An 8,559-nucleotide genomic window follows, 5' to 3' on the forward strand; every position below is an offset into this window, starting at 1 on the left:
AAGGAGCAAAGGCCCTAGGGTTTGCCCATCAAGCTCACATGTCTTGGAGGTTTATTTGAAGTGTTCAAGTCAAGGGTTGAAGGCTCAGAGGTCAGCAGTCAATGCACAGACAAGCCAAAACCCTAAACAGTCAACAATCAATCAAAGCAGTGGATGGTGGCCATTCTTGTGGAATTGGGGCACCATGGTCAATAATCAAGAGTTCATATGTCTTGGGACATCATTTGAAGTCAAAATCTCAAGGAACTAGGGTTTGAAATTCATCAGAAGTGCACAGTCAAGTCCAAAACCCTAGAAAGTCAAAGTTGGTCAACTGTGGTTATTTCTTTGGATTTGATGGATAGAAATGGTTTGAAGGAGTTTATTCATGTCATAATAGGCCTCATCTATCATGCCAAACCTCATCATGGAAGAAAATCAAGTGAAATCAGAAATTTTCCAGAAATAGAAAGTGGACCTGTAATTTCAACTGCCAAAAATGGAAACTTCTTGATCCTCAACTTACATCATGATACAAGCTTCAAATGAATTTTTGCCCAACATGAAAGTTGAAGATCTTGTTCTCCCATTTTCAAAAAGTCCAAGAACATCAAAATCCCATGTGTGGTTGTCAAGATATGATCAAATCATTTTCACCAATTTTTGAACTTCAACAAGCCATATCTCTCAAACCACAAGGCCAAATTTGGTGGGGTTTTTTCCTACAAACCACATTTTTCATCCTCTTTCCAAAAATATAAATTTCATGACCTAAAACCTTACCATTCAAAATGGCATTTTTGGACCTTTTTCATTTAAAATCAAAGTTTGACCAAACTTTGACTTTTTGAATTAAAACTTTTTTCACCATTTTGCCAATTGAGATTGCCTTTATATCAAATTTGAGACATGTTCCAATTCTTAAACCATGTTCATATCACCATTATGCCACAATTATGGACCAAAATGCATATGTGACAAATTTTGCAAATGGCTTGAAACAAGTGAGACAAAGCTAGCAATTGGTGTACAGACCACAAACAACATTTGCAAAGGTCTGTTTGCAGCATTAAGGCCCAAAAACGTGCAGCACTTGTACCTCCAATTACACTTGACCAAACTTAGCAATTTTTGCAAATACTTCATTTCACACTAAACTAATTTACAACATGGATTAAGGACCCTAAACAGATAATATAAGGTGATTTTCTGTCACAAAAAACCCTAAGAAGCTGCAGCCACCAACCAGAAACACTCTCCTCCTCATTCTTGCATTTGAGCATTTGGAAATTTTCTGGCCAATCCTTCAAAGAATCACGAGTTGGCTTGGGTGTTTCATCAATTGAACAACATTTTGGGTCTATTTGAATCACTGTTTCACATCTGTAAAGCTTCATCTCCCTGCTGCTACTTCAACCCCTTCCAATGGCAAAATTCGAATCAGTTGGTTTCAAGCTAGTTTGAGTAAAAGACCTTCAAGAATCCTTCAGCATTGACCTTAATCTACCTCTGTTTGAGCTGGAATCGATCATCAAAACATCACTGTTCCATTGAATTCTTCAAACCAAGTAAGTTTGTCGACCCTCTATTTTCTCTTAACCATGCTATGCCATGTGTGGTCCTTGACTTGCTGAGGCCAATGAACTTTAAATCATCCAAAATGATCCATTGTGTTGAGAGAAATATGGTTTCGAAGTTATATGCTCAAACTTGTTTGTGTGGATTTCTCTGTTATGTGCTTGAACCAATGAGTATAGATGTTGGATTGTGTTTGTGTTTGGCTAGCTGAAGCTATTGGTATACATATTGTTAACTTTTGGGCACATTTGCTCATGTTGGTTTTTTAGGAAAATGATGAACACTGTTGTATTTAAACCCTAGCACTCTGTCCTGAAAACTCCCTTGGTCATGCTGTTTTGTTGTTAGCTAGTTTTGCTCTATGATAAATGTTCAGTACCATGCTTGATTATTGATGATTCTGTTTATGATTGGTTGTTCATGATTAATGGTTGAACATGAAAATGGTGAAACATGGATGTATCTCTTAAACCCTAGCTTTGTTTACAGTTTGTTTTCTCTGAGAATCATGCCTGCTGTTGTTTGTATTTGCATGAACATGTTGTTACTGCTATGCTGACAGCCATGCTGTAGATTGATGTTGATTTTGATGAACATGAATTTCGAACCCTGCTGCTGTTTCTAAAACTTGAGCTGCCCAGAATTTCTCATTTTTGTTTATTTTGGCATGTTGTTTGTGGTTCCCACTGCCATGCTATTTGGATATCACATGTTGATAATGAATTGTGAAGTTGAACATACCATGCCATTATGAGATGCTTGTTGAATGTTGGTCTGTTGATGTTGGATGATGAACATGAATATGCCCTGATGTTTCGAAACTTCCAAACCTGCCCAGATTTTGCATGAACTTAGGTTTGTTTGTTACTAGCTGATGTTTGTATGAGTTTTTATTGCCATGTTGGTTGTGATTTATTGCATTTGAAATTCGTGTTGTGATGTTGAAGATGATGAATGGCATGCTGTATTAGCCAAACCCTAGGTTACATGAACATGTTTGTTGCCCAGAATTTTCGAATGCCATTGGCTGCTGTTGATATTGCTACTGTTCCATTAAGGGAGAGCCAATCAGCTTATTTCATTTGGCTGTGTGAAACGCGGTCGTTTTACTTAATGAATGCCAAAATTACACAATTGCCATGCTGACTTCCTTGTTTGACCACTAGTTCATGTCATTTGTCTATGCTTTGTTCAAATATTCATCCAACTTCAATAATTCATTTTTAATTCAAATTTCATCCAAAAATTATGAAATTTTTTCCATCATGATCACAATTGAGTCTAGTATTTTATGGTGAATTTTAATTAATTTTCCATGTTCTGGATTTTAAATGATAATTATTTTCTTCACATGTATGCCAAAATGATACATTGTGCCATTCCTTTTGTGAAATTGTCATATTGCATCCAATGAGCTTGAAATTTTTTGTGGTAAAACTAGACACATTGACCTTCATTTCCATATAAAGTTTGTGCATTTATCATTTGTGGACTGAGAGTTATGATTTTTTGAAGTCATGTGTTGCATTTGGTGTCATACTATGAACATGCATCTTCCCTAATTTTGTTCACATGCTTCCTTGCATCCAAATGACCCCAGATTTTGCATGAATGATCCTTTGTATGTCTACTTCATGTATGAATTTTCTTGGAATTTATTGTGCAATTTCCATTTGATTGTGATTTTTCTTCCCTGCCTAGTCCATGGCTGACTTTTTGTGCTACATGTTGCCAAATCTTTTGGGAAATCCTCATACCATATCACATGATCATGAAATTTCATATGTGATAACTAGACATCTCAAGCTTTGCATTGGTGTTAATCTCATTCATTTCTCATCTGTTTTCAATTTGATATGATTTTTTGAAGTTGACCCATGTTTGTTGACTTTCATCGTGCATGCTTGAACTTGGTTTGACTTCACGATTTTAATTGACTGCCTTCCTCTCATCCAAATGCCATGAAATTTTACATGTCTACCATGTTAGATGTTAGGATTGAGTGTGATTTATTTCATAATTTTTGGAATTGTTTGGGTTGACTTTTGATGCAAGTCATTCTGTTGATTTTTGTGTGTTTCCCTTTGCCATGTTTTGACTTCTTTGATTCATGAAATGACATTGATGCATGATATGATTGTGGGCCCAATTGTGATTGTTTTCTAATTGGTTGACTTTGACTTTGAGTTGACTTTTCCTTGCTGCCTTGATTTTTTTTTTCTTTCATGTTTGACCCTAGGCTAGTCCTAGTGGTACTTTGGACTTATGTTGAGTTCATCTGTTTCAGGTTAAGCCAATGCTTCAAAGATCATTCAAACTTGTTTGAATTTGATTTGTTTATCCCATGCTAACCTTTTGTTTTGTAGGTGACTCATATAACTTGGGTCTTGCTTTGCACAGTTGACCTTTTGTGGTTGACTGTCTATCCATTTCTTTTTGATTTAAACTTTTGAACTGTTAGCTGATTGTTTTGACTTTTTCAGGTACTTTAGTTGCTTAAGTTCTCTGAACTTGCTTGCTTTGCTATTTAGCATTTGCTTTGAGGTATAATCTCTTCTTCTTCATGTAGTCTGGAGTCCCGGCTTGTTATTTTGGCCGGGCAAACTGTCGGAAGTCCTCCTTAAGAGGCAATGCTTGTGTATGTTTACTTTGTCCCTGTACAGAGTCAAAGACCTCCTAAGTGAAGAGGCAATTGGTGGAAGGTAGGGATATGCGGTCTATCCCCCACTATTCAGTGTGTCTTCTGTCTTGCTCACACTACTGTGTTGATGCACTTCAGATAAAAACCCAAGATCTTGTGCAATTGCACAGTTGAGTCAGTTTTAAATGTGTAGAAGGGTTCCCACTTTCTGAACCCACACATTCTTGTCAAATGCTCTCCCAGGCCAGGGATAGAAGCAATGAGGCACACCCCTCATCTCCTTTCATCTGCTTCACCTTAGCCTCTCAATGGCAAGGTTAAGAGCACACTCACCCCATTCCAGTTGGCCCTAGTGCCTAACCTTTGATGTTTGAGCCCCCTTGTTGGTGTTTATTTTATGCTATATGTGTTTGTGATTGCTTTGTTTGCCTCTTTAGGCTTTAGTCTGTGCTTGCCCTTGTGCAATAGGTTTGTGCTTGACTTGCTTCCTGTGCAAGTCAAGTCTGTGTGGCTTAACCCTTGTGTGAGCCATACCTAGAGTTGTTCCTCCGTGGCCGAACTACGGCAACTCTGATTCTCATGTTCAGATGAGATACGTAGGCACGAGACGCGATGTCTTGCCGAGTTTGACTAACGACTAACAACTAATCCTTGCTTGCTTTCGCCCTCGTTGCGATTCTTTTCTCTCGCCCTCGTTGCGATCGAGACATTCCCTTTCTCTTGCCCTAGTTGCAATCGAGTCTTTTGTCCCTGCCGGCCGAACTACGGCAACTCTGATTCTCATGTTCAGATGAGATACGTAGGCACGAGACGCGATGTCTTGCCGAGTTTGACTAACGACTAACAACTAATCCTTGCTTGCTTTCGCCCTCGTTGCGATTCTTTTCTCTCGCCCTCGTTGCGATCGAGACATCCCTTTCTCTTGCCCTAGTTGCAATCGAGTCTGTTGTCCCTGCCGGCCGAACTACGGCAACTCTGATTCTCATGTTCAGATGAGATACGTAGGCACGAGACGCGATGTCTTGCCGAGTTTTGACTAACCACTAACACTAACTCTTTTCTCTCACCCCTGTGTGATTGAGATCTCTCCTTTCTCTCACCCTTGTTGTGATTGAGACTTCCCCTTTCTCTTGCCCTAGTTGCAATCGAGACCCTTGCTTCCTGTGCAAGTCTTGTCTAGGATAGGTTGGCCCTTGTGCCATTTAGCTAGAAACCTTAACTTAGGGTTGACTTTGCATGACAACATCTAGGCTCGAGTCGTAGTCTCCCTAGAGTTGTGTCTCCCTCTGTTATCTGGTTAGGCTAGATCCTTGTCCCTGCGTAGGGGAACTACATCGCCCTGATCTTCACACCAGATGAAGTATGTAGGCAGGAGATTGAGCTGATCTCTCCGGGCGCCTTTTCTTTTCTTGTGTGTGGTGTTGACAGTTATAGGCTGAGTCCCCGACTCCCTATCAACCTGTTGTGTTGTTGTGTGCTTGGAAGCCGATGTAAGTCCATCGATTGGCATTTGGATTCCAGTGTGCGTGTTTAGGTTCGGATGCTGATGTAAGTCCAGTGATTGGCATTCGGGCTCCGCGTTTGCCTGTGTGTGTCCTGTTTGTTTGTGTGCGTGTCAGCCGAGCTACGAATGCTCTGATTCTTCTCTCGTCCGAGAAGATACGTATGCATAGGATACGATATCCTAGCGAGCATGTGTCGTTTCCCCAGTCCGAACTACTTCGACTCTGATGTCTATGCCTGATAGACTAAGTAGGCCCAGGATGCGACATCCTGCCGAGTCAGTTTCAGTCAGTCTCTTGCGTTTCTTTCAGCCAGTGTGCGTGTGTTTGAGCAGTGTTTAGCAACCATATTCTTTCCTTTTGTGCGTGGATCCCGTAGAGTACGACGGATGCGTAGGGTGCCTAACACCTTCCCTTCGCATAACCGACTCCCGAACCCATCCTCTTTGGTCGCGAGACCATGTTCTTTCCTAGGTTTACTTCGAGCGTTTCCTTTCCCTCTTTTGGGATAAATAACGCACGGTGGCGGCTCTGTTGTTTCTTTCTTTTCCCGCCGGTTTTTCGCGCGATGCGACAGCTGGCGACTCTGCTGGGGATTATAGAGAAGTTGACCTGTGCTGGTCCATCTTCCCTGAGCGAGTCTCTCCTAGCGCTCTCTAGGATTAGGGTCTTGGTTGCTTTCTGCTTGTTGTATTTATTGCATTTGTTGTATATATGTACATTTATTGTTTGCCTTGATTGTGTGCATTAATGTTTGCCTTCATATTCATTATTCGTTCTGCCTGGCTGGTTGTCTGTTTTCCTTTGTGAGATGAGTTCTATACCCGGACTCGAGTGCACTCTAGGATAGGAGAATGGCATAGTCTTGTTGACTGGTGTGGAGTAGTCCTTAGCCAGTTGACTTGCGAGTCCATTCACTTGGTGGAGGTCACGTTGAACTAATAATGTCACACAAGTTATTTGTGGTTAGGCATTATTCTTTCAATCATGTGCCGCAGAAGCCAAGGACCTTAGTTTACCAAACCCATCTTGGCCTATTCTTAGGACCGTAGTGCGGAGGTCGTTCAGATGTCAGTTCTGATACGATTGTCACGCGATACTACACTCATAAGAGTTTCTCTTGAGAATATTCTTGGAATACGAGTATTCGTTCCTCCGATAATATTCGAAAGATGGAACGATGATTATGGGAACCTCTGATAGAACATGTCTGGCAGGTTTAAACCCTAGTACACTCCTTTTGGGTGGTTCTTAACCGAGACTCCATGCTCGTGACTCTCAACAAACCCATGTTTCGTGGTTGAGTCGTTCAAACATTGTTAATATCAATGGATCCCGGATCAGGTGTAAAACCTAAATCCACCAAAGCGGCTGGTTGATATTAAGAATGTTAGAACCGGTTCATGTACCGTTAATATCAATGGAACTTGGGTGTCGATAAGGTGAAAACCTAAGTCCACCAAAATGGATGATTGATATTAGGGATACATAGAGCTTTCCCACGACCTTTGTTGGTGTGCCTTGCTTGATCCTTGAGTGTGTTTGTTGCATTCATGCATTCATGCATTCATCTGCATCCATATCATCAAAAGAAAAAAGAAAATTTTCAAGGAACTCAAAGGAGTTTATTTGCAAAAAATTTCAAAACATGAAAAAACCGGGAAAATTTTTCACCTGATATATCTGATGAGATATTCTCATATATGATCAAAATGCTTAAATATTTCAAAGTTTGCAAATAAAACCCTCGGGTTCCTTTGATATAAAAACAAGCATATGCATAAACACTTCATGCATCATTTGCATCAGCAGGTTTTGTTTCCGGTCTCCCGTCCTGTGGTCTGACCCTGCGATCTTCATTTATTTTGAAGACGCACCTCGCCAGCATTATACCAGCGCCATCTCTGCCAGATTGATGGATCATCCTGAGCAAGAGGATTGTGAACTCAGAGAGATATTTGCCAGACTTTGTACTGTTGATGGATTTATTCCTGGTTAACCGATCCCGGGCTGGCATTGACTACTGTTCTGGGGCATGCAATGAGCAAGGTTTGTTCAAGAGTGGAGGAGTCATCCATGACGAACAACTAGAAGAAGAGGATGTTGCTATCTTGGAAGAGGACGCAGAGGACTTGAACAATTTCATCATTCCTGGTGGTGTCTGCCACAATTGGGTCACTGTGGGCTTTCCTACAGTTGTTTTTAAGTCAGAGTAACAATCACTTTGTTTAAAAACCCTTCTCCCATGCCAAAAGGAGAAGTGATGGCATTGTTGGCAACATTTTGTGCAATGATATTTTCATTCAAATAAATTCATGTTAAAACATTTGTTTTTCCAATTGTTTTCCCTTTTCGCTTTTTGCATGAAATTGGTGATCACAAAAAACCTTTAAAAACAAGAATAAAAGCAATCTTTTCATCTGCATAACGATTGTCTTGTTTGATTTTCAAAAAGCTTTTCATATCAAAATCATTATGCAGGTTGTTTCTCAAACCCATTGAACATAATGATCGGACGTCATCTCCCAATTTTGAATTCCCTGTATTTGAAGCGGACGAAGATGATGTTGAAGGGATTCCCGACGAGATTTCCCGACTTCTTGAGCAAGGAAAGAAGATCACTCAGCTGCATCTCGAGAATCAGCAGAACAGCCAACTGGGGCATCATCAAAAAAATCAAAATCAAAAAAAAAAAAAAAAAGGGGAGAGTAAAAAAGAAAAAAAAGAAAGAGGAGGGTGCAAAAACCAAATCAAAAGAAACCAAAAGCAAATCAAAAGAAAGAAAAAGAAAGGAAAAAACAAAATAAAAATAGCACCCTCAAAGTCCCAAGTTGGCTGATGCTGAATTCGATCGAAAGG

This window comes from Lathyrus oleraceus, chromosome 2, assembly GCF_024323335.1.
Source record: "Lathyrus oleraceus cultivar Zhongwan6 chromosome 2, CAAS_Psat_ZW6_1.0, whole genome shotgun sequence".
In the NCBI taxonomy this organism is placed as follows: Eukaryota; Viridiplantae; Streptophyta; class Magnoliopsida; order Fabales; family Fabaceae; genus Lathyrus; species Lathyrus oleraceus.